We start from the raw sequence: 27,452 nt of genomic DNA on the forward strand, positions 1-27,452 counted from the left end.
TAGGCAAACCAGCAGGTTTGCTTGCCCTACTTTCCATGCCAACACATCTGGAAAATTCTCATAAGGCGGGGTCCTGAGCAAACTTTGGAATGAATATTACTGGGCATGGAGGCACCTTGTTTAATGCCAAGCTTGCTCATACTCCTAAAGCCCTATAAACTTAAATAAAAGCAGTTAAGAATAAAAAATTTTAGTCGTCCAGCTGGGTGTGGCTCAGCGGTTGACCGTCGACCTAGGATCCAGGCGATCAGGGTTCGATTCCCGGTCAGGGCACATGCCCGGGTTGGGGACTCAATCAATGACTCTCTCATCATTGATGTTTCTATCTCTCTCTCTCCCTCTCCTTTCCTCTCTCTGAAATCAATAAAGATTTTTTTTTTTTTAAAGAATTTTAGTTGATGAGTATTATGCTAAGTGAAATAAGCCAGTCAGAAGAAGACAAGTACTGTATGATTTCACTTATACGTGGAATCTGATGAACAAAATAAGTTAACAAACAAATAGAAACAGATTCATAGATACTGAGGGGTTTGGGTGGCTGGGTTAAAAAGGTGAAGAGATGAAGCAAAAAAACAACAACAAACAAACAAAAAAACACCTTGTAATTACCAGAGGGAAGGGGGGGGTGAGGGAAGGTAGAGAGAGTAAAGGGGGTAAATGGCGATAGAAGGAGGCTTGACTTGAGGTAGTGAACACTCAATACAATATACAGGTGATGTAGTATAGAAACCAGTGTCACCCCAATACATTTAATTTTAAAAAGGGGGGAAAGAATATCTGCTATGGTTTAGCTGCATTAAGCATTTATTCTAAAGTAAGATACAAGGCGATATTTCAAAAATCCTAGGAGCTAGCACCCAGATCTTGGTTTTTAATACGGCTCTCCAATAAAAGGAACCAGGGTCCCTGGAGAAATGGCTGGTTCAAGGACCAGGGCAGATACAATAGAAGGCTGTAGAGCTAGAAAGGAAGTAGTCAAAAAGTAACCCCACATTGGTGGGCATATGTCGACGGGACACCAGAGTCAGCCACAAGGACGCCCAGTGGCCAAAGCTGGAACAATCTGACCAACAACAAAATAAAGCAATGCTGGATTATAACTCAGTGTCCGAGCTGAGTATCTGTGAGCCCACGCTGATACAAAGAAAGTATTGAATGAATAAATGAATGGGAGAGAATAGGTGAAATGCCCATGAAGAAGAATTTCAAGTAATTTATGTAGGTACTTGCCCTCAACAGGGAGATCATGGTGCCTCATCCCTAAGTGCACAGGGACTTCCTTCCAGAGCACAGCCTGGAAAGGGGGGGAATGAGACCACTCCATTGGAGAAGCCTGTCGTTCACCCCCTCCGCCAGGAAGTCCAGGTCAGTAACAGTGATAAGTCCCTTTGAGAGCATGAAACCTTGATATGAAGTGATGAGACCCTATGTGCTTTCTACCAAAAATATATAACCCCAGTCTAATCATGAGGGGAAAACATCAGACGAATCCCATCTGAAGAAAATTCTGTAAAACACCTGACTGGTCCTCCCCAGAACTTTCAAAGTCATCGGAAGCAAGGAAGGTCTCAGAAGCTGTCACAAGCAAAAGGAGTCTCTGTTGACATGACAACTAAATGTACTGCGGTGTCCTAAATGGGATCCTAGAACAGAACAAGGACATGGTGGAAACAATGAGAAAAATCTGAATAAAGTGTAGACTTCAGTTAATAATAACGTGTTAATATGGGTCCACTAATTGTGACAAATGTACCATACTAATGTAAGATGTTGATAATAGGTGGGTGAAGCTGAGAGCAAGGTACACGGGAACTCTTTGTACTATCTTCATCATAATTCTGTAAATCTAAGACTGTTCTAAACTAAAAAGTGCATTAAAAAAAATTGATGGAACATAGAACGGCCATGTTTTCCAAACGCAAGGATGGAATCATTTATTCAGTCACCAAATGATGTCTAGGTGCCAGGCATGGTTCTATATGCCAGAAACACACAACTATAATTTCTGTCCTTGGAAAGTTTTATTCTAATAGAGATGACATGAAATTAAACAACCTATACGTAAACAAAATAATTTCAGGGATTGGTATGGGCTATAAAGAAGATAAAGTGGGTTATGTGAAAGGGAATGACTAAGGGTGAAGAGGTGAGGCTTCTCTGGCTGGGATTGTCACGGAAGACCTCTTGGGAAGGTGACATGTGACCTGAGACCTGGACCATGAAGTCATGTCCAACATCTGGAGGCAGAGTGCTACAGGAAGAAAGAAGAGAAACTGCAGATGGGAAGTGACTAGGGGAGAAAGGAGCTTGGTAGGTTTAATATCTATGAAGAAATATGAGGGAGGCTGAACACACTGAGGAAGGGAGGGGTCAGCCAAGCTTAAGTAGAGAGAGAGATGAAGGAGAGGAATTCAGAGGTGAAGGAAAAACCTCTGGAGGGGTGCCGTAATGGAATGAGAGGATCCAATTTACCTCTTAAAAATGAACACGTGGAGAATGGATTGCAAGGGCCTAGAAGGGTGGCAGGGAGACCAACCTGCTGTTATAGGCACTGGCTATAGCTCGGGTGACAGGTGATGAAGGCCTGGACCAGGTGGAAAGAGTAGAGATGCAGAAAGTGATCAGGAGTAAACTGTCATGAAGAGGTGTCAGTACCTGATGAAGGGCTGGATGCAGGGTGCAGAGAGGGGACTCCTAAAGGATTTCTTGATCTGTAATAGCTGTATCCACTTACGTAACTCAAGTTCTCCGAGCCTCAGTTTCCCCAGCCTGAATGAGAATCACCAGGCCCACACTGAGGGGCGCTGAGAAGACCAAATGCATGCCTGGCGCAGGGCCTGGCTCAGGTAGCATTAAAAAAAAAATCTGTTTTTCCATTAGTCTGGTTGAGGTTTGGCTGCCACTGGAAAAGAGCAACATATGGTTAAAGGAATTTAGCTTAATCCAGAAAAACAGAAATGACTCTCCAGCAACTCGGTGCCATATGGATTTCTTGGTTCAGTGAACTCATCTGACAAGGGTTTTTACACCGTGTATGTCAGTCAGTTGTATTTTTGCCATAGATTGAGTTCAAGACTCGATGATTTCAGTGCAATTGGCAGCCTTGTGTGTTTAAGAGATGTGGGTGAGTCATCACCCATCAACCAGGATGGGGTGAGGGAGGAATCTCCCCTGATAGTGACTGTAGAGCCCCCAGAAGACAAAGCCTGACAAAGGGCTCCTTGCCCTTATTTCTTCATTCCCTCACACATAATCTGTAATCATCTGTGGAGCGAAACAGCTTGAGTGACATGTTCGCCAAGAGTTATTACAGAAAAACTATTTCATTTCCACAGCCCAGAAGTATATTCAGAAAGGAGAGGGGAAAATCTCTAAATCACTAATGGGAGCATAAAGCCCTTCGGAGACTGGGCTCCAAATTGGAGTTTTGTACAATGTTGCTTGTTTCTTCTTTTCTTTCCTTGGTTTATTATTACATTTTAATGACCGGGGATTTCTAGCATCGGTGGGTAAGCCAAATTTACTTGGTCCTTCCTCGAGGATTTAAGGCTGGCAATGAGATGTGTTAAAAGTCTAAAAATGCTTTAATAACTCAAAAACTGGGTGGGGGCACGACTGAGGGTAAATTGGGCTCTAATTCAGAGTGGTCCTCCCTCTAGAAATAGGGATGAGCTTCCAACATTTACTTTTATTTGCTCAATTGTTAGCGGCACGATTTCTGCTCCTGCCACTAAGAGCAGATGGGGGGGGGGGGGAGAGCAGGTGGATAAATAAGGTGGGTAGTAATAAGACAGGATAGGAAGAAGCCAGGCAAGTGGCTTGACAAGTGGCTTAAGGAAAACTGAGACAAAATAATTAAACAAGGCCAAATGATTTGAGTAATTTAGAGCCAGCTAATGAATCACAAGGTTTTATCTTCCCAAACCAAGGACACTTAGGAACAAATGCCTGGGCAGACTGGCCTCGGTCCCGGTCCCTCTTTGATGATGTTCTTTGAAAATAAAACCTACCAGAAAATAATCCTGACTCCTCTATAAGCACATTTTGATGAATCAACATATGGATTCTGTTAAGACCCTCCCCTGAGACCTCCCTTAGGATTCTAGCTGGCTAAAGGGAAATAAAAAGCCTCAAGACAAAGAACCCCCAGGGCGCACTCTCCCCAGAGCAAGCCCAGGCTCTCACCTTGTATCTCTGCTTTCTTTCTCCTGAACTCTAAGGGGCCCCAGGAGACTTGCAACCAGGGAACAGGGGGGCAGAGGCAGCCAGTCCTGGGCTTATCCCCTGAACCTGTCTCTGCCTTTCCAGTGAGCTAACAGCAGCCCCGCCTTGGCTCACTTCTGTCACTGTGACTTTTACTTTGTCAGTGAGTTCATGCAGCCAAACACAGCTCACTCCTTTCCTAGAACATTTCTAAAAAGCCAAAGCAGCCCCGCCGAGTCTCCCTCCTGTTGCTTCTTCTACCTTAAGCCGTTCCTTCAGTTCACTGTCCCCAGCTTTAATAAACATACTCTCAAAATCACCTGGATTCGTGCTGTGAAATCTTTCCTGCAGGAGGTCAAAAACCAACACACTACAGGCCGGCCAGAGGCAGGCCCCCTCTGGACCCGGTCACCGTCCGAGAACAGCAGGGCTAGTGGCACAGGGGTATATTTTCTGAACCCCGAACTGGAGTGTGCAGGACACCCAACAGTAGTAACAGGTATTCAATATGCGCTCTGTGTTAAGCACTGATTAGGAGCATCATCTCATGAAATCCTCACAAACACCCTCTGAGATAGGAATCACTATTAATCCCATTTTTCAGGTAACAAAATTGAGACCCAAAGTCACACAGCTAAGAAGTGGTAAAACAGAACTCCAGAGTTATTACTGCTTAAGTTATTACTGCTTCTACACTTAGAGATTTACTCATGGGAAAGACATGGCAAAATATTTGGGATTTTTCCGGTGCATTCTTCATGATGAAAAAGAATCTGAGTGTGGAAACAGAAAGACTGAACCCTAATCTACTACTGGTTTGTTAAGAGACTAACGAAAAAGGTAACGTCTCTATGCTCTGGTTCCTTATTTAGGTTCCACGATAATATTTACTATATTTTCATTACAAATACAAAAGGTGTTGACTATAGAAAATTATAAAGCTATGGACAAGTATAAAAGGAAAAAATAAAATGTACCCATAAAATCCTCACCCAGAGATTAACTTTAACATTTTGTTATATATCAATATATCTATATAGCTATCCATATCTCTCTCCATATCACCAGTAGGATCACATTATTCTTACAATTTTGTAACCATGCTTTTTAAAAACTTAACAATGCATCATAGATATCTTTCCATGTCAATAGTTACTCTCCATCATGATATGGTGACATAATATTTCATTTATGTAATATCCCCTTTTTGAGGCATTTAGTGTGACACCTCCCAGCTGATTTCCTTAGAATAAATCCCTAGAAGTCGTTTCTCCTTTTGAGAAGAAGATGCATTAAGATATGTGTAGAGACAAATGAGAAAACAAATATCAAAGAAAAAATATCAAGAGTGGGATTCCAGGTGCTGTACCAAGCCACAGAGAGGCATGATCTGACCCCATGTCACCCTCCCCCAGTATGAGCATTGCCCAAGGTGACAATCAGCTGGCAGCGTAAGCTGAGCAGGGGTAAGAGAGCAAAGCCAGGACATTTTGACTGCACCAGTGCGGGGAGGGAAAGCAGCAGGGAGAAAAGAGGATTCTTTAACCTTTGAGAATTTTTCCTTTGTCTAATCTTCCCCTCTTGACAGGGAAGGTTTAAGCCATGGACACAGAAGACATTCACGCTACCAAGACCTGCTCTTGTTTTTGTTACAACACCTGCAGGCTAGTCCCACGGTCTCCTGCTCCCTCACCTCTATCAACAATTCAGTGCAGGGAAACAACAGAGACGACTCATCCCGTGTGTGAAGAGCAAAGCCAAAGTGGGTCACTTATGGACGAATCCTCATTTCAAACCTGGAGGGAGAGGGGCAAAGGGAGGGCTGACCACGTGCCGAGCACAGGGCTGGGCACATCTGGACAACCTGCTTATTTTACAGGTGGGGAAAGTGAGACTTAAAGATGTTTCTCAACTCCCCAGAAATGACAGTTGTTAAGGAGCAAGGACATCCCATGGCCTAGGTAGGCTAACTTCTAACCTAGAGACGTCTGGGACAGTTCACCAATGTTTTCTATTCCTGAGCCATGAAACACTTCCTTCATTCTTAGAAACCTACCTGGCAAAATAACAAGAGAAGCCTGCAAACCCAACACACACACACACACACACACACACACACACACACGCTCCTAACCAAAAATTTAAATGGCTACTCCAGGCTTTGGATTTGCCAATAATTCCTGGCTAGTGAGTGCTGAGCCTGGAATAAAAAATGGACTTATTTTAAGGTTTGTTCGGTGAAATGGTTTCGAGGGCTTGATGTGACCAACGTCGTCTTAAGATGCAAGTTGCTCTCAGTGACCACCAGTTCGCCCAGGTAGGGGTGGGCCCACATCGCCTGGAAGGAATTTTCTTAGATAAATAAGTAGGCCCAATGAGTTGTTTAGTGCTTTGAAATATACTATTGGACAAGCCGCCTGCGTTCCTGCGGTATGTCTGTGTGTATGTATATCAAGCCCCCAGCCCCTTGCGGGTGTGGAAATCCACTATCTTGCTGCTGCTCAAGACTCTGCTTCAGTCTGGAAGTTCCCTTAATAAAGTCTTTGCTTAACTCTGGAGCTGCCTGCCTCCTTCTTGGGTCTCTCGGCCCCATCCCCCTTCTAGTACACCTTGGGATAGTTCCCCAACAAGGTTACTAATCCTTTTGGAGAATCCAGCACCTCGCACGCTGGACCAGAAATGATTGTTGCATGACTAAAAGGTTAGAGAGTTAAATGACAGAATCAATCAGTGAATAATACGATAAATGAAATATTGAATGAATGATTGAATGCATTTAATTGAATAATTAACTCATGTTTGAACGGTCCATTCAATAAAACCAACACATATTTGATCAATTAGATCTCATGACCTCCAACCACTATGACGCTCTCATAAACTTGCCTTATGACAGAGCTTCCTTTCTAAACTCCTAGACCCATAAAGAACTTTTAAAAAATCCTGTAAGTCCATACACTGCTTTTAATGGCTCAACAAGCTTATTAGGAACTGCACGCTCAAGAGATGCCTGCGTGTGCTTTGGGAGACATAGATGTTTGCCCTTCTCGTGCTGATCAGAAAATCCCATCTGATTCTGAGTTACGAAAACTCTAAGAAATCACTTGTTACTTCATCATTACACTTTGAGATATGCCATTTGTCAAAACAACAGAGTTTGTGTGGGAAAACAAATAGGAAATGAGTTATTGAGCGTGCACATGTCATAGACATGCTACCTCAGAGCTGAGCCCTATGAATCCATCTCAAGAAATGCCTGGTGTAGGGGGGTGTCTCCTGGGATGATATTCCTCAGAAAGCCTCAGAAGGTTGGGTGATAAACTCAGCTAACTGCTAAGCTGGAGTGCTGGACGCTGAAAATAGCATGAGCCTTGGAGTGTGCTGGGCAGAGTGGGAATCCCACTTACAGACTGTGTAAAACTCTTGCATGTTTGCTAGCTTCTTTAAGTTTCCATGCCCCTCTACATGAAGGGATATTAATCATTTCCACTTTACAGGGAGGTGGGAATGATCCAATGAGATGATTCATTTTAAACACCCAACATAAGGTCTGGGACATGGCAAGTGCTCAGTATGCTTTAGCGATTTTATTATTGAATGTTATTGGTTGTATTAAGCCCACAGGACTATATGAGCCTCAAGTGAAATCAAGAATGTAAATAATCTAGCACAGATCCTGGCACTCGGGAGTGACTTAATATATGTTTATTTTGTGTCCGTTTTCCCAGATGGCCCTATTGGGGATATTCTGTATTTATTCTTTTGCTGAAGGGAAGGACCATTTTGCAGTAAACATTCAGGCAACCTCCAGAAAGCTACTATCCCAAAGCTAATTCCCACACCCTGGGTAAGCAGACAGACTGCCAACTTCCCTCTGTTGCCTAAGAAAGTTTGTTTAAAAGAAAAACAGCAAATCCCCCCAAATCTGGGGCTGGGTGTGTCCCAGCACTGAAAGCCACAGTTGGAGGCCCTGATCTTGTCCCCAAAGACTCTGTGCATGTGTGCTAGCTTCTTTAAGTTTCCATGCCCCTCGACATGAAGGAACTTTGATGATTTCCCACACGATCAATGAGGCACCATGGACTGATGGTCTGACTGGTGGAGGGACTGGCAGCCTTCTGGCCAGTGGCAGGAAGTGAGCCGGCTCCCTTCTTCCCCTGGTGGGAAGGGTTTATGAAAAAACTGCCAGGGTAAGTCTCGAAACACTGACCCCAGGGGCATTAAATCAAGGTGAGGGTAAAGAGGGGAGTTAAGGAGATCGTCATGGAATAAACTTGTAGCCTTCCGCGATTTATTTTTCCAGAAAATACCAAATCAGCCCCACTGGAGAGAAGTGCGCAGTAGCCATCATCTTCAGCCTTAATGCTGTTTGTCAGGTGTCTTTTCCGCGCCCAGTCCTGGGCAGAGGAGAAGGTGAGGGGAATACACTGTGTGATGAGAGGACAGAGCAGGAGAGGCCCGTCTAACCCAGATGTTTCGGGAAGGCAGCCTAGAATAAGTGATGGGGCAGCTGAAGCGTGAAGGAAGGGGAAGGGTGAGCCAGGTGAAAATTAGCCAGGTGAAGTAGAGGCAGTGTGCCTGCGGCAGAAGAAATAATAATATCAAAGACGAGGAGGTGGGAGAGGAGCTAAAATGTCTAAGGAACTTAAAGAAGTTCCTGCTGGCTGTCTGAGAAAGTGTGAGGGGGGACAGAAGTGAGAAGACGTCAAAATAGGCAAAGGCCAGATCATATAGGGTGTTGTAGGCTAGAATAAGGAGTTCAGTGGCTCTCGTTAGAGGAATGGGGAGCCATGGAGGGCGTTAGGCAGGAGGAGGCTCAGTTAAATTCCCTTTCATAAAACATAACCTGTGCTCAATTGCTCACTGTGTGATTATGGGTTAGTCATGTCTTCTCTGAACTCTGTTTTCTGGAGATGAGAAAAGAGAATTGATGCTACAAAATCATACCAAGAATCCATCCCGGCTCCCCCCCCAGGGCAGGCCCAGGAAACCCTCTGTGTCACAGAGCCCCCAAACCATCTAGAAACTGCTCGCTGGGAGTCTGGATTCCATTACCAGAATGCCTCTGACACTTAGAGGGAGTTCAAAAATCCTTTGTTGGCCCAGTTAAGACCTGAATTTGGGTTCAGAAGATACAGCCTCCCTCGATCAATCCCCATCTGGCTCAAATACACTATGATTCTACATTTATCTTTGACACAGGACTGTGTACAGTACACAGCCACAGAGGAAAACTTGACTCTCGCAGAAAGGGGGAGGGGTGGGGAGGAGAAGGCATCTGTCTTAGATCAGCATCACCCCCTAACCACAGCTTCTTGGCAATGTCTGATTAATATGCTATTGCATTTGGAGAAAATGAATGGGCTTTGGTGTCTATTTGGAACTTGCCTCCTCAATTCCACTGTGAGAGAGTTACAAATTTAAATAAACATTGACATATAATAAATCTGTGCTCTGCACACTTGTCGGATGGTCTGACTTAATAGGCCTGACCATCTTGAAATTTGGAATTCATAACAGTGACATGGCTGGCTTATCAGGAAAGGCAAGCTGCTGCAGAGAGAAACAACAAAAACCTTCCTTCCCAGGCATCGTTTGGCCTCTCCCACAGGTGCAGCCGCACAAAAGCTCCCCAGTCGCTCTCTATCCCATTATTGGGATTTATATTCTTCATGGGACTTATCTGGGTCTGAAATTATCTGTTTTATGTGTTTGTTTACTGATTTATCACCTGTAGACTAAAGCTCTGCAGGAGACTTACTGTCCACCCTGGTGACCCCAGCATTTGCAATGGAGCCAGGCACATAGTAGATGCTCAAATCAATATTTCTTGAGTGAACACGTGGGTGCACAGCCTTTCACAACTCAGATTGTGTCCATGGACCATCTATACTATTCAAACTAAGGCAGTACAGTGTACTGGTGTGTAGTGTGGGATCTGCAGGCACAGTGCCAGCGCGGAAATCTTTATTCTGCTATTAACTGTGTGACCCAGAGCAAACAATTTATTTGTCTGTACCTTTAAAATGGGTTAATAACACCCACCTCATGGTAAGTATTCAGTGAGATGTGTGAGATACATAGAACAATACCTAGTAAGGACTTGAACAAACTTACTTTTATATTGACTCACAATTTTTACTTAAATACATGTTAAAATTTTACTCCCATTAGTAATGAAAAAACATCTTGAATCTCTATAACAACCATATGAGGTAAATACTATTATTATCCCCATGTTACAGATCAGGAAACTGAGGTGCAAGGAACTAGCTCAAGGTCCCAAGGCTCGGTCACAGAGCAGCAATTCAAACAGGCGTCCGGGCGCCAGAGTAGATGTGCTTACGTGCCCCTGGAATACTCACGCGGCTTCTCAATTAGAGACTGTAAGCATCAGCATCAATATTAATTTTTACTTGATGTTTTATGATGGAAAAATTTAAACATGCAAAAAGTAGAGAGAAGACTACCAAAAAAGGATTTTAAGTGATCACTCCTCTAGCAGCCTAGCATCTTCCTGGGAGCGTCCAGTGCACCAATCGCCACACGCTGAGAAATCTGAGCAGCTCATTTAATCCCCCGACTGCCTAACCAGGTCCCGCCCACCTCTGGGCCTTCACACATACCGATGCCTCAGCCTGGAATCCTGCTACACCCCTTCCTCTGCCATTTATACTTACCTTCCAGTCTCAGCCCGTGGCTTCCTGGGGACACCTTCCCTTTGTCCTCTGTCTGCATTGAACCATAGACCTAATCGTTCAAGTCATTGGTTCGGTGTCTCCAGTCCCTAAGGTCTACATCCATTTCATTCATCCCCATATAGCCAGCACCTACTTCAGGGCTGGCACTTAGTAGGCACTCAGCAAACGTTTGACCTCTTAAAGTAATCACTTAATGCAGGGGTGGGGAACAGCCAGCCCAAGGGCCGTAAAAGGCCCGTGAAATCATTTGGTCTGGCCCTGCTAAGGCAATCACAGGTGGGATTAGAAATTCAATAAATCTAGGAGCTTTTTTTCATAGCAACAATAATTTTGTATGGCCCACAAATGATGTTACAAATATCTAAATGGCCCTCGGCAGAAAAGAAGGTTCCCCATCCCTGATTTAATGCATGAGAAAACCAAGATTCAGAGAGGTTCAGCAACTTGCCCAAGGTCAAACAGCCAGTAAACAGCAGAGCTGGGATTCAAACTCGTGTCTTTCTGGATCTAAGTTCTTCCTGCCTCACAGATATCCAAAAGCACCACACAGATATGACAACTGGCTGTCAGAAATTGGGGAATTAAATTAGTCTTCCCCTAGGACCCCTTCCCTCAACAGGATTTTCAGATTCTACCTGGTGAGATAGATCACAGGTTGAGTCTGTGAAATCCCAAGTCAGTTTCCAAGCAAACTCTAAATAAGGTCCTCTCCTTTCAGTCAAGGACCCTAACTATACATTTCTTTGGCCAGGTTAAGTCCTACACAGAAGTTTTTATAGTCTAGGAACAAGCTGGGTAAACAAGTAAGGATGGGAAAGGCACAGTGAAGTAAAGCAGGGAAGCAAGCCATGTGTTGCTGAAGCCAGAGGGACAGAAATTGGTTCTGCTGGGAAGAATGCCAAGGGGGCTTCCTGGAGGAGGGGAATTGGGGCTGTGCCTTAAAGGCGCAGTCAGCAAAATTTCAACAAGCCTATGCTAATAAGGTACTCCTGGCAGAGAGAAGAGCAAAAGCCCTGAGGTGTAACGTGCAAGGCTCTAGACTATGGAGTATGGGTTCAAAGAGGGAGGAGGTGTTGGAGGAGGCTGTTGGGACAGTAAGTTCAGCCTGTGGAAGGCTAAGGAGTTTGGACTTCATGCTGCAGGAAGAGAAATGTCAACTTTGGGGGCACAAAGAAACAGAAGCAACTTAAAGTCCAATTGGAGTCAGATCAACCACAAAAACCCTCGATAGGGAGTGGCTGCCTGTTTAGCAAGATCATTTCCCTTTCCTCTTAGGTGCACAGTTAGACATTTCCAGGCTCCCTTGCAGTTAGATGTGACCATGTGATCAAGCTCTGGGCAACAGAATATGGACAAAAGTGATGTATGCACTTCCAGGTCAGGCCTGTTCAAACCTCCCGTGGGATCTTCCACTCCTCTCTCTACGCCTCTCCCCACCATCTGCTGGATATTGCTACTCGGGCCAACCCTGAAAGCCACATGATGAAGCTGGAACTTCCTCCATCATCCTGGGTCCTGGAGTGACTGCAGAGAGCAGAGCATCCCATCCCTACCTCCACACACCCCAACTCCTCTCTAGGAACACATAATCAGAATTTATGTGAATGCAAAATAAAATTCTGTTTTTAATGAAGCCCCTAAGATTCTGTGGTGTATCTGTTCTGGACACTAGCATGACCTTAACTAATATTTGCCTTGAATTAGTACATTCTACAAACATCCTTTGAGCATCAACTATGTGCCCTGGATGCTTCTAGGCATTAGTGATGTAGTGATCCTGTATCTTATGCAATTTTCCTGGGAGGAGACAGATTGCAACTAAGTAAGTAAATAAGATCATTTTAGACCGTGATAAGAGCTGTAAAGAAAATAAAACAAGATGATGTAACTAGAGAGCAAGGAGAAGGGCCCCTAACCTGAAAAAGGCAGTCATTTTTTCTGAAACATAAAACTTCAGTGACCATTAAGCATTCTAGACACTAGAGGGCCAGAGGACTGTGAAAAGGGGGCCACTCTTGAGATCCCCTTCATCCAAAAATTGGACATCCCACTCAGTGAAAGCCAAATGACCTTGGCTTGGGAAGACTTTGATGACAACTGAGGCATTCCTTCAGAGCCTGGTCAGACGCTTCCAACGAGTGTCTACGTTTGGGGAGTTTGGCTCTGCTATATTTTGTCGTATAAATTGCTTTTGTGTTTCCATTAAATACAGTCAAAGAAAACCTGCCATTGTATTAATCCTATAAATCAGTCCCCAAAGTAACAAATTCAATCAATGAGCAGAAAGCAATCACAAGCATGGTCTAATTAAAACTCTGCCAAGCAGCAAGTAAGAAGCCCTTCCAGATGCTAGTAAACATGACCACACAGTTGTAGGGTGAGCTGCAAGTGGGAACTGGTCCAAGTCTCCTAGTTTTCCTTATGGTCTGTGTTCAAACTGGGTTCTGCAGACCTTCTGCCCAGTAGATCATGGAAGAGCTTGACAGTCACACCAGTTATTAAAATGCAGAAATGCTTTCCCACTTGTTGGGAAGAGCTACTACCCTGATAACCCTAAATATCCACCTGACTATCCAGATGCTACATTCCCTCCTTCCAAGTCCCCTAGAACTCCTCACAATCCAGAAATCTAGCCAGGCACTTGGCAAGGGGGAGAGAAGATGCTCCAAGACCTTGATGATTGGATGGTGCTCATGTTATAAAGTGTTAAATATTCTTGATATTAACTCCCTGGGCCTATATCATAATTCCCAGGGAACTGCAGATTCTGGAGTCCCACCAAACACATACTGAACCGGACTCCATGGAGCTGAAGCCCAGGAACTGTTATCTTCACCAAGCTTCCTCAACAAGCCTCGTGCACAATTTGAGAGCTGCTAGCCTAGGCACTGCTTTGGCATTCTGCTGAAATGAGGAGAAACTGGTGTGTGCATTCATTTGATCTGATTGGTGGTTTAGAAACTTGATCAGAGCCTCAGAATCCCGCCTTAAAACAAACTCTTCATCAGGACTTCAAAGCACAAAATCAGAGTAGAGCCGCATACAGCTCCCTGTTGGCAAGGACAGCCGGCGCGGGTGGAGGGTGTACCACAGGTATCCGGGGCTACCGGCTCTAATAGGGAAGAGAGCAGCCAAAGACAGAACAGGGCCTGGCACTGGGCACGGGGAGGAGTCAGGCAGGTCGCAAAGCCTGGTAATGGCCAAGCCCAGAGGAGCCAAAGGCAGGAGCCCTAAGTCTGGATCAGCCATAATGAGAACTGGAGCCCAAGGCACAAAGGGAGGTCAGGTGTGGCACAGAGAAAGGCACACAGGAGATCAGGTTGGCCAAATAAGCAGATTCCATTGGGCCAGGGTGGAGGTGATGATGAAAGGAAACTTCTTTGGGGGGCATGCACTGATCCTGTGGACAGGATAAAGTGCCATCGCCAAGACAGCTCACCCGGCTGTGAGCTGTTGGGAGGCGAAGATGTGTGTTTTGTTTAATGCTATATCCAGGGTACCTCATCCAATACCTGCAGAGAGCCTGCCCTCAACAACACAGTATTTATTGAATAGATGGATGGATGCATGGATGCATGGATGCATGGGAGCATGGGAGCATGGGTGCATGGGTGCATGGGTGAAGGGTTTTGTATCTTCTACAGGACACCTGTTACTCACCTCTGAAGCAGAGGTGCACATTTCCAGGTCAGGAGTCACTGGGGTGAGGTGGAGGATCCCATACTTGCTCCCCAATCCGAGTGCCAGAAAAGTCAGGTTGGTTCTAGAAAAGGGGCTTGCAAAGCTCAGTAGGACAGCTTAAGACAAACAATGTTTGCTTGTGACTTTAAAATCATGTTTATTATTCACTTGCCCCCAAAAAATCTACTTCTAAGAGTCCTCAGACTTGAGCATAACAGGAAGAAAGAAAAGGAGCTCTTTTCACTGAGTGACTTTTCAATATTTTTAATTCAAAAATTCTGTTGGGATGTTTTATGCATCAGACACTGCATAAGGCACTGATGGTAGAGCAGGGTAAAAAATAGGCCAGATCCCTCTCTTGAAGTTTATATTCTAATGAGGGAGTCAGGCCATAAACATAAAAACATGCAAATGAATGAGATCATTTGGAATATGATCAATGCTATAAAAAATTTAAACAGGGAGACGCAAAAGAAAGAGACTGGCAGGGCAGGAAGCTTTCTGGAAAATGAGGCCATTTGTAGAAGTGGCATTTGAGCTGAAATATGAGTGACAAGAAGATGGTCATTCAAACACTAGCAAGAGTAGCAAGCACACCAGGCAGGGGTAACGAGAAGTGCAAAGGCCCAGGGGTGGGGATAGTGTCATGTGTTTGAGGAATAGAAAGGAGGCCAGTGTGATTGGAACTGAATAGTAAAGACAGAGGAAGAGGTGCATGAACGAGAAAGGAAGGCAGAGACCAGATCAAGCCCACCTTGCAAAGCACAGTGAGGAGTTTGCAGGTGGGTGATTTGATGATGATCTGATTTGTTTTAAAGGACCATTCTGGCTGAGAATGGGCTGTAAAGGGAGCAAGAATTAGGGAAACCTGGTAGGAGGCTATGGCAACCCACCAACGGAGATGATGATGGCTTGTATGAAAATGGTGCCAAGAAGCAGAGAGATTCGGGACACATTACACAGATGGAGTTGACAAGACTTAGGAGAGAAAGAAATCAAGCAGACCAACAACCAACAGGGCTTATGAGAAATGGCTTTCTCATCCCCATTTTTCAGACAAGAAAACTGAGGTCCAGGTCCCACAGCTGGAAACTGTCAGAGCCAGGGTCTGAAGCCAGGTCTGTGTGGCTCCGGAGGCTCCATGTTCCCTCCATTCTGCCTTCTTTTTATGGAGCTTTTGTTCTTGTGGCCATTGCCAAGGAACAGGTGTGTGGGGTTTGCGCATTCCTGGTACACCAACTGCTCCTCATTTGGGGAGGAAAAATGAACCTCATGCTAGTTAATGCCACGCTGCTTATTGATTTAGGCAAATGCTTGGCAGCATCAATTCATCTTCCGTAGGGTAATGTAATAAGGGCCTGAATAATACTGTAGCTTTCTCTGGGCTCTGCATATGCCACCTTCCCTAGTCTCACAATCTCCTCTATGAGTTATGAAAATAAACAAGCCCATGGCATTGACGCATCACCCAGGCATGTATTTCTCCAAACAACGAAGCTGGGGGTGGGAGCGTGGAGAGAGCTGGAGGTGCAGGTTCTTGAACAGCTGTGTGATCTTGTGCAAGTCACTTAGCCTCCCTGAACCTTAAATTCCTCATCTGAAAAATGGGCTAACTTCTCTGTCATTCTCAGAAAGTTCAAATAGAATCATCTTTGAATCAACTTTGCACCTCAAAATCATTTGTGAACTGAAACACGTGACATTATGGTTAATATTATGAATTCTCTGGTATTAATAAGGGAAAAGGTAAAGAGAGCCATTCAGTCATTCTACAAATATGTATTGAGCCTCTACAATGTGTCAGACACTAGTAATTCAGTGGTGGGTAGAAGAGACATGTTGTCTATCGTCTAGTAAAAGAGAGAATTAACAACTCAGCAAATATATAATTTCAATTGTTAGTACATGTATTTAAAGAAACATGCAGGGTGATAGTAAAGTTCAGAGGTGTCCCAGTGAAGATGATTGACATGAACTCTGAAGGATATATAGGAATTAACTACGAGATGGGATACTGTGGGGAAGGATGAGAGCATTCCAGTCACTAGGAACAGCACATACAAAGGCCCTGAGGCAGGAAGGAGTATGGCGCACTTTGGAGGACCTGAAAAAAGCCAGGGTAGTTGGAACACAGTGAACAAGAATGTGGGAACTAGGATAAGATAAGGCTAAACTGGGGCAGGAATTAGATTGTACTGTACCTTGTGGGCCATGATATAATTACCCTAGTTGCTCCAAAGGAGATGGAGGAAAGGGAGAGAATGGAGAAAAGAAGGCAAACTCCAGGATGATTAAACAGACCAGTGCGTTCCCTTGTGAAAGTTTTGATAAGAGATTGGAATAAGGATACTATAGAAGCACAGAGAAAGGATCTCCAATCCAGATGGAGTTGACCAGACTCAGGAGAGAAAGAAATCAAGCAGACCAACAACCAATGGAAGTGTATGGGGGAAGAAAGCTGAGGATGACTCTGAGAGAGGCTGACACCTGAGTTCTTGATTTGAGGCAATTTGGGAGTTAGAGAGATAGTTGAGGCAAGAAGGGGCATTTGGGTAGAAGGAACCATGTAGGCAAAATTCAGCACAGCGTGATGCTTTCAGGGACCTGCAAATAGTTCAGTAGCGTACATAGAAGCAAGGAAAGAGTTGGGTTAAGCAGCAGAGCCCAGGTTTTGGCTGACACTTGATGCTTATGAAGCAAGTTCAATTTGGGGGAATGCTGAATTCCCCCAAATTGATAAGAGGCAGTGAAAGAATCAGATATATATGCCTACAAAGCTCTAGGGCCAACACAGGGAAAGGCTGAAGAAGGAAGAACAATTAGGAGGCTACTCTGGAGTTCAGGCAAGAGATGGGGGCTGGAACCATGGTGATAACAATGCAGGTGGGAGGAGACGCTGGCAGACAAGGGCCCCAGGTTTGGAGCTCCCGGCTTGGACCTTTGCCCAACCTCCTATAAGACGAGTTGTCTCCGCCCCATTTTCTCCCCCAGCCTCTTGCACTGAGCCTCAAGCCTTTGAGGCCCTTTTAGCTCTATCTTGCATCCACTCTTGCTGGTGCCCACCCCCCAACCTTGGCAGATGCTCTGCAAAACCAACACTGCTGATGAGTGTTATGTAACACTCTTGTTTCTACCCTATGAGAACTAAGGGAGAAAAAAATCTGCCTGACAAGTAATTTTGTATGTAAAAAGCGATCTGTCAGAGGCTCAGGGAAATGTACCTGCAGCTCCTCCACACACGGGCACACACACCTGCTTGCCTGGTGACTACTCTGCCTTCAGACGCCCTGGAAGAATGCCCTTCCCCCGTTCAGGACCTGGGACCAACATTTTAAAGTTTAGTGTGTGCATGCGTGTGTGTGTGTGTGTGTGTGCGCGCACGCGCGTGTGTGTATGTGTGTTTCATTGTTCCCTGTTTTGTTTTGTTTTTTTCTTTTCGTTATAAAATGGAACTGAGGAAACGCTTGATTTCTCAAAGGCAAAGTGAGGATAATAATAGTGCTGCTGAGAATAAAATGAAATAATGCATATAAATAGGGTTTTATGTGATACTTGGCACATAGTAGGCATTCATTAAAGGGATTTCTGAACTGCCTTGTAGTGAGTGCCTGTTCTGTTGCCAGGCCCTGGGCTCTCTAACTGCTTGGCCTGCCTGTGATCAGCTAATGCTGAGGAGCTGTCCGTGGTCCTGAAGTGTCTCGGCACCTGGGGGCTTTTTTCTCCCACTTTCAGGAAGCTGATTATGTCACACCATCCACTCTCTCCCAGGGATTCCTAACCATATGACGTTCAGAAGACATCATCTGAAGTCTCTTTTAAAAAATCAACTTTACTAGGTATAATTTATATACAATTTAAATACACCCAGTTTAATTGTACATTTTGATGGCTTTTCACAAATTTATACATCGGTTTAACAACCACCACCACTCAAATATAGAATATTTCCATCACCTTCAGGGGTCCCCTTGGGTCCCATCTTAATAAATGGCCCACCTCTGCCACAGAAAAACACTTATTTGCTTTCAGTCACTACAGATTTGATTTGTCAGTTCTAGTCTTCACATAAATGAAACTACATAGCAAGTACTCATTTATATCTGCCTCCTTCCTCTCTCCATATTTTCAGAATTCATACATATTAATGCATATGTCAGTCATTTATTCATTTTTAGCATTAAGTAACATCCACAAGTAGTTTACCCACTCACCTAAGGTTACTTGGGGGATGATTTTAGTTTGGGACTATTGTAATAGAATAAAGCTGCTACAAACATTAGTGTACAAGTCTTTGCATGGACATGTCCACATGAGTCATAAGGTAAGTGTACATTTAACTTCCTTTTTTTAAAATGTCAAACTTTTTTCTGTCGCACCATATAACACCTATAACCTATGAGAATTCTAATTGGTACACATTTTGCCATCACTTGATATTGTCACCCTTTTTAATTTAGCCATCCTAATGGGTGATGTCTTATTATGGTTTTAATTTGCATTTCTCCAATAACTAATGATGCTGAGCTTCTTTTCATGTGCTTATCAGCCATTTGTATATCATCTTTGGAGAACTGTCTGTTCAAATCTTTACCCTTTTAAATATGATTTTAATGCTACCAAAAATTCAAGATCCTTATAGAAGGAAATAGTAAAACTGAGAGTTAGAAGAAGATATAATTAACCTCAGGATAACACAATCCATGAGAGTGCCCTTCCCCCTTTACTCTGAATTACTGAAATCTTTGGACTAACAGCTATTGCCAACATGGGACTCTGGGTGTGGATACACCAGAGAGGTAGGCAGATTGGTATAAAGATAGGTGTCTGCCTTGTTATCTCAAATCTACCCTTACTAGCTGTTTGGCCCTATGAAAGTTACTTAACCTCTATAATTCTCATCTCAGTTATCTACAAAGTGCAACCTACCTAACTATGTTGGGAAGACTGAAGCCAGTGTATGTAGGGTGTCTGTCACATAATAGATCTATAAGTTCTATCCCAAACAAACCAGTTATATGTTGACACAACGCTCCTTTAAAACCCCCTCCAGTGACTTAGGCTAGGATCATCAAGGTAGATCTTCCAGTCCCAGCTCAGCTCATTCACATATCTTGGATTGGCTGACTGCTGAGTAATCTAGGATAACCTCAGATGGGGTTACTGGGTGTCCCAGCTCAGTTTCACATCTCTTCTCTCATCCTCCAACAGGCTAGTCTGAACATGTTCTCTGGGCAATGGTGGAAGTGTAAGAGAGTAAGTAGAAACACACAAGGGCTCGTCAGCCCTAAGCTCAGAACTGGCACATAACCACTTCTACCATATTTAATTGACTGTAGAAAATCACAGGCCAGACCAGATTCAGGAGGTGGAGAAATAGCTCCACATCTTTGGTGATGGAAACGGCAAAGTCACATGGAAAAGAGTGCGCATACAGGGAGGACTGAAGAATTGTGTCTATCATGACAATCTGCCACACAAAACAATCTCCAAGTGGACCAAAAAGATAAACTTAAATTACTTCCTGCTCTCATATCTTGGGAATTGTGGACTGAGGCTGAATATCTACAATCCAATTTCCCTCATCAGAGAAAAAAGAACATTCCAATGACCTGACTTCTGTAAGATGTGAGTCAGCATCACTGTTCATTAGCAAGTCTAGCAGGGCGAGGAGGTGAAACAGAAGCTGAGAAGTTGGGTCATTGGTAGGTGATGCTGATGGTGCTGCCTCCACCCGCCACCAACTCCACTCCTCTGTGTTCCCCTCTATCCTTCTAAATGGGCCAGGATCCAAGGAGTCAAGCAGATTCCTTCTCTGCTTGGGGAAGAGGAAGACTCTGGCTTCAGATAGAGGTATCTTAATAAGCCTCCTTCAATTAATTAACCATGGGCTAAGCCACCTTGGACTTGAACCCTGAAAGCAGTGGAGGTAGACTGGAGCAAGTTGAGAAGGCCCTCCTTGCTATGGACATCTACTAGGTAGACTACCCAACTCACAGTGACCATTCCTATTGGCTGCCCCATCTATAAACATAACAGCGGGCTCCTGTTTACTTATACAACAGAACAGCAACACCTCCAAGCCCGACTCCAGTCACATGAATGTAAGCTGGCCCCTGATCCAAGCTGGCTCACAATCCTTCTCTTAGAACTTTGAACTGGAACATTCACTCCCTCCCGGTTGCTGAGAAGTGTGGGGTGGGCAGATTCTGCCCATTAAGAAGATCATGTGGATCAGAAAAGCAGAGAAAGAAATGTCTCAGGAAACGAAAACAATGAGGCATAAAGCAGTAAAGAAAATCGAAATGGTTTCCATATCCCTGGTTTGGGTCACTTTTGATAGTGGAATTTTGTTGGTTTTGCCTGTCCAATATTCATTCTTTCTTATTCAGGTGCTAATACTTTGAATTTCCTTTGGAGAACCATCCCTCTTCCCACTTTCAGTGCATGTCATTTGCATAGGAATTGACTATACCCAATCGCCCAAGGGGACAGTATGACACCCACCCCTAGGCAAATGAGAACATGACATCCCTCCGGCCACAATTATAATTTCAGGACTAGGATAGGACCCAGTAAATCTCAGGACTTAGACAGATGAGATTAGAAGAAAGAAGCCTCTCTCTTGTCCACCAGACTTGACGTGGTATGGATGTGAGCCAGGATTTGCTGGCCACCCTGTTGCCACCACAAGAATAAAGCCTTCCTAAAATAGAGCCAACACAGCAGAAGGCAGGGCTGAGAGATGGAAACTAAGGCCCAGTGATGTAGCCTGGCTTTAGTTCCTTGCTCCAGCTGTGACGAAGGCAAGACTTCAAAAACATTTTAGTTACAAGCCAATAAACTTCTTTTTTTTTTTTTTAACAAGTGTGAGTTGGGTTTCCTGTTTCTTACAACTAAAGGTCATAACTATGACTTCCTGAAGACAAATTACATTTCCATCCACGAGAGATCCCTACAGAATTCTAATAAATCCCTTTTCTACCTATTAACAATCAAGAGTCACAATTCAGGTCTTTCTACTTGTTATATGAGGATAAAAAGTGAGGGATTGAGGGCACCTTACTTCATTATCCAGTCAGCTGGGCTATGGTACAACATATACGCTCCTCAAATCCACTGCACCGTGCAATCTTGTGCAAGAAAAACTACAAAGCTGATGGGAAAATGAGGTTAAGGCACAACACTCAAAAATTTCATCAGTGAAACATTTAAAAAACACACAGGAACCTAATAAAATGGTAGCACAGTTATACATGCATTAAGTGGTTTAAAAATACTTGAATAGCCCGGCTGGCGTGGCTCAGCAGTTGAGCATCAACCTGGGATCCAGGAGACTGAGATTCAATTCCCGGTCAGGGCACATGCCAGGGTTGTGGGCTCGATCCCCAGTTGGGAGTGCAAGAGGCAGCTGATCAATGACTCTCATCATTGATGTTTCCATCTCTCTCTCTCCCTCTCCTTTCCTCTCTCTGAAATCAATAAAGACTAAATAAATAAATAAATAAACATGAATACTACAATAAATATGAAACTTCAGCTCTGAAAAGATCTGAAGTTGGCTTGTGAAGTTGGGTGTCAGAAGGACTGCAGCTTATGATTTTCGAAGTGATGGAATTGATATATCTAAAATCAGATGGAAAGTTTTAATGCCAGATGTGGATAAGTATGGCTCATACTTTAAGTATTTGATGGATGTTTTGGGGACAAGCGTTATAGCACAAGTATCCCATGTGAGCCTAACCTTAACCTTATGACATAGGTATTATTTCTCCTGTTTTAAAAGTGAAGACAATGAAATTCAGAGAGCTAGTGAGTGGCCAAGCTAGGATTTGAATCTATGTCTATCAGACTCTAGTGCTCGCATGTTTTCCATTCTGACTGGCATGCTCCATCTGAACATCAGTGTTTCCTTTGATACATGTACAAGTTGCCTTACTCTTGGCTGTCTTCTTATCAAGTCTCAGAAATTACATTCTGTATTTTAAAACTTGGCACAGTAAGTAGTGATATCATATGGCTCATTCTACCTCTGTTATTCCATCTGTAAAATGGAGTTGTGTCCATTTGCTACCCACCCGTGTTATGGAGAAGATGCAATGGCCAAGTACACCACTGACAAGGCAATAGCGCTCTAGTGGCTCACAAAGCATAAATGACTGGGCTCTTCATCCAGCACCTCTCTCTGACAGAAAAGGAAACTAAGGGCCAGACAGAGCAAGGGACTCACCAAGGCCACATAAGAAGGCAGTGACCAAAAAGGAATTAAAATCCTGGACTGTGGCTCTCTAGTAAGGTCATTTCCAATATGGCCGGAGTAAGATCCATTGTAACCATGGTGTCAAGTGGGACCTGGGTTAGGCACTGTTAACTCAAACTAGTCCCTAGCTGTCAATACAACAGAGCTAAAGGGATGGCCAAGGGGGGTGTGTTCAGCCTTCCAAGCCTTGTAATTCCACAAAGTCACCTGGCTGCACATAAATGCACAATGCATTATTGTGACAGTGAGTAACTGCCCTATGCTAGGAGCCAGGCTAATCAATCACTCAACCAATATTTATTGAGAAGTCCCCTGTCTCTCCCATTTTGCCAAGAAAGAGTCTTTGGGGATTCATTTCCCAATGCATTCCTCTCTTATAATTGTGTTTATAGAGTTTGCCTACACAGCAAACTATATTTATTAATAAATAATTCCTTTTTTGACCTTTTTTTTTTAATCCTTGCCTGAGGATATGTTTTTATTGATTTTTAGGGAGAGAGAGGGAAAGAGAGAAAAACATTGATGTTTGAGAGAAACACTGATCAATTGCTTCCCGCATGGCCCCAACTGATGATCCAACATGCAACCTAGGTATGTGCCCTGACTGGGAACAGAACCCACAACATTTTGGTGTATGAGATGACACTCCAACCAACTGAACCACCTGGCCAGGGCAGAAATAATTAATTCTTTCCTAACATATTTTATTCATCAAAGATTTAAAAGGCTGCCAGTCAACGCCTCTGGACTGCAGGAGTTAACTATCCTACACTATGACGTTATACAATGTTGTGATTCCAGCCAAGAGCAGAAGAACATGATGTTTCAACTCGCTTATGGGGTCTGGGTCTGAGGTTGGGTTCTCTCAGAAGCAAGCTCTCAAATAAAGTTTGGATGCAAATCGTTTGCGTGGTAGGTAGGGAGGAGCAGGGAAATGAGACGGGGAAGGGGTGTAAGCCAACCCAGTTGTTAAAGGGCGTGTTGCTGCAAGGGGCAACTGAGGCTCAATCTGGAAGTGGGAGCGGGGCAGGGATAACCCCTGGGAGACGCTGTGGAATGTGCCCCTGAGTTCTATTATCCAAGAGATTATAAAGCTGGGTATCCCTCACTGGCTAAGGGCTATTCCCATGGACCTCACCTCTCAGAACTTCTAGCCCCTCTTGCATGCAGGTGAGAGTGCCAGGGAAAGCCTCAGACAGAATGAGTGGAAGGTTCTGGTAGTAGGATGCCATCAGTGTATGTAAGAATAAAGCTGCAGAGGGCATACGGCAGGCACCAATAGGTCATAGGTAAAAACTCAGTTCTTAAAAGAAATCTAAAGTATTAAAAACAGTAATAACAGATGACATTAAGCGTGTACTGTATGCCAGGCATTATGTAAATGATAAAAATTATCTCCATACTCACAGCAGCATCCTGGGGTAGGTATTACAATTATCCTCATTTCATAGATGAGAACACTGATTCTTAAGAGAGCTTAAATATATCACCTAGGGCCAAGGGGCTAGGAAGAAGCAGAGCTGAGATTTGAACCCACATGTATTTGACTATAATGCCTCTGTCTTTCTGCTACTCATGCTGGCAGATATCACAAAAGTGATGAGACAGATGCAGACCTGTCTAATTTTAGGAGGTGAGAGGTCCGAAAGAGAGATGGGTACCCATCGGGAAAGGTTGTATCTAGAGAAGGTCTATGTAGAAGACCTCCATTGCATTTACATCCATTCCTTCATCTTCTACTAACAGCATCTCTACCTTCCTTCCAGGAGGGTGAGGGGGGCTCCTCCCACACACCCTGTAGTTTGGAGGACTGGCTCTAACGCATAACCCAGGCCTGACCAGTCGGAGAATTCCACCACCATCCCCAGATAGCGATTGGTTCAAGGAAGGCCATATGACTACAGCCAGTTCAATAACAATCTATGCCATGTCTTTATATAAGTAAAAGCTCTTTATCTCTTAGGGTTCCTCCTCAACTGAGAGCCATTAACTGTTGACGGCTATCTTTGCCACCAGCTGGACAGTGGCTGCCTGAGAAGGAAGCCACACAGAGGTAAGCAGAGCCTAGAGAGAGAGGCAGGGTTTTTTAAATAAACTTTCTTGGGGTATAATCTACCTGCAGTAAAATGCACCCACGTTAAGTGTACAGTTTGATAAATTTTGACACACATGTACAGTCAAGTAATCATAGTGACAATCAAGAGGTAGAACATCTTCATCACCTCAGGAAGGTCTCCCACATCTATCTGCAGTCAATTACTCCATCCCAACCCCAGGCAAACACTGGACTACTTTCTATCACAATAGTCTTACCTCTTTAGAATCTCATAGGATGAAATAACACAATATAAGCCTGGCTTCTTTCACTCAGCTAATGATTTTGAGATTCAAGCATGTTGACGCGTGTATCAATAGTCATTCTTTTTATTGAGGAGAAAGCTTCCATTGTGTGGATGCAACAGAGTTTGTTTATTCATCCTTCTGTTGATGAACATTTGGGACGTTTCCAGTTTGGAGCTATTACGAATAAAGCTTCTATGGGTATTAGCGCAGATTTCTTTGTGTGGATGCAATTTTAATTTTCAATTATCTTGGGTAAATACACAGGAGTGAAATTCCTGGGTTGCGTGCTAAGTGTATGTTGAATTCTAGGTTTCATTTTATAAGAAACAAAAGGTAGACTTTTAACAACTTCTTTTGAGCACTTGTATCTAGCTGGATTCCTGGAATTTTTGTTATATGACCCAAAAAATACCATCAACTGCTTAAGCAAGTTTGACATGGGTTTTACTACTACTTATAAGTGAAAGACTATTGAAGGTGTCCATCTTCCAGGTAATAACACCCATAAGTGTTGGTCAGTTTCCAAAGAAAGCTGGGGATTCTTCCCCCAACACTTGACAATCAATAGTACAACTCAATATTGAGGGCAAAAATCTTGGGAACACCTAAATGTTTTGCTATTCAATAGATGAGCTACAGCCCCAAAGACTTTGGGTATAGTGGTTGAAGTGGGAAGAGGGGGTCGCTTCAAGTCTTTTCCAGACAACAAAACTCCAGATAGTTATGGTTCCCTGAAGGCAAAGCCAATGGCTTTCAACCTTAAGATGTAAAGTTTGACTCTGATCCGGGAAGGGACTGATCCCTCTTCCCCTGGCCAAAGTCTCTGAGCTTCATAGTCTCCTATAAAATGGAGCTAACGCTAATTATAATAGATAACTGAAAGTTTTCCATTGTGCCAAGTGTTTTATATGCATTCTACAGGTAATTTATATAAACAATTCTGTGAGGAGATTCCCACTATTACTCATATTTACAGAGAGGGAAATTAAGGCTTAAAGAAGTTAAGAACTGACTCACAGTTAACGTCAAATGGCAGTCACTATGGGAAACAGCAGAGGTTCCCCAAAAATATTAAAAATAGAATTACAATATGATTTAGTAACCCCATTTCTAGATATTCTACCCAAAATAATTGAAATCAGGAATTCAAAGAAATATTTGCCGTCCATGTCCATTGCTGTAATATTTATAATAGTCAAGATATGGAAACAACCTAAATGTCCACTGACAGACAGATGGATGGATAAAGAAAATGTGGTATATCCATACAGTGGAATATTATTCAGCCTTAAAAAGGAAATCCCACCCTATATAACAACATGGATGAACCTAAAGGACAGTATCCTGAGTGAAATAAGTCAGTCACACAAGGACAAATACTGCCTGACTCCACTTATATGAGGCATCTAAAGTAGTAAAACTCAGAGAGGCAGAGAGTAGAATGGTGGTTGTCAGGGGCTGGGGGGAGGAGAAATGGGAGTTGCTATTCAAAGAGTATAAAATTTCAATCACGCAATATGAATACATTCTAGAGATCTGCTGTCCAACACAGTGCCGCTAGTTTTTACTATAATAAAAACTATAAAAATTTGATAAGAGGGTAGAGTTAAGTATTCTTACCCCATTTTTAATATATATATTAAAAGAAGAACTGGCCCACGGTTAGGAAGAAGGGGGTCAGGGGGTCATCCAAGTCTATTTGACTCCCAAGCAGGCACTGAACCACCTCCTACTAATCAGTAAATGCATGGTTGAGTAGCTATGATAAATGAGGGTCATGTTGGTGGTTCTCATCCCTGGCCGAATGTTAGAATCCTCTGGGGACTTTAAAGAACCCCAATACTCAAGCCACACCACTAAACAATTAAGTCAGAATCTCTGGAAATGAGACTAAGACATCACTATTTTCTAATGCCCCCAGGGGCTCCAGGGCATAGCCATGTCTGAGGACTCATGGAGGGGCAGCCGTTTTCCAACCTGAGTGCATCAGAATCATATGGAGGGCTTATAAAAATAGATTTACAGCCCCGAGTCAGATTCAGTAGGTCTGGGGTATGTTCTAAGAAGTCACATTTCTAACAAATTTCCAGGTGATACTGATGCAGCAGACTTGGGACCAAATTTTGAAAACCATTCATCTAAGAAAATTTATTAAAAAAGAATAATTAGCCCTTGCCTTTAAATTGTTCCCTATCTTATATAAATGGACAGTCACAATCCAATGTCATAAGGATTATGATAAATGAAGTATGGAATATTCTAGAAAC

At 43.5% G+C, this 27,452-nt stretch overlaps 1 protein-coding gene across 3 annotated transcripts in view; it reads right to left on the reverse strand.

The window, feature by feature from the left end:
* SHISA9 (shisa family member 9) overlaps positions 1-27,452 on the reverse strand; it is a 262,397-nt gene that overhangs the window by 139,611 nt on the left and 95,334 nt on the right. The gene's annotated exons all lie outside the window — the stretch shown is intronic.

Source organism: Miniopterus natalensis, chromosome 3 (assembly GCF_054644295.1).
Source record: "Miniopterus natalensis isolate mMinNat1 chromosome 3, mMinNat1.hap1, whole genome shotgun sequence".
Lineage (NCBI taxonomy): Eukaryota > Metazoa > Chordata > Mammalia > Chiroptera > Miniopteridae > Miniopterus > Miniopterus natalensis.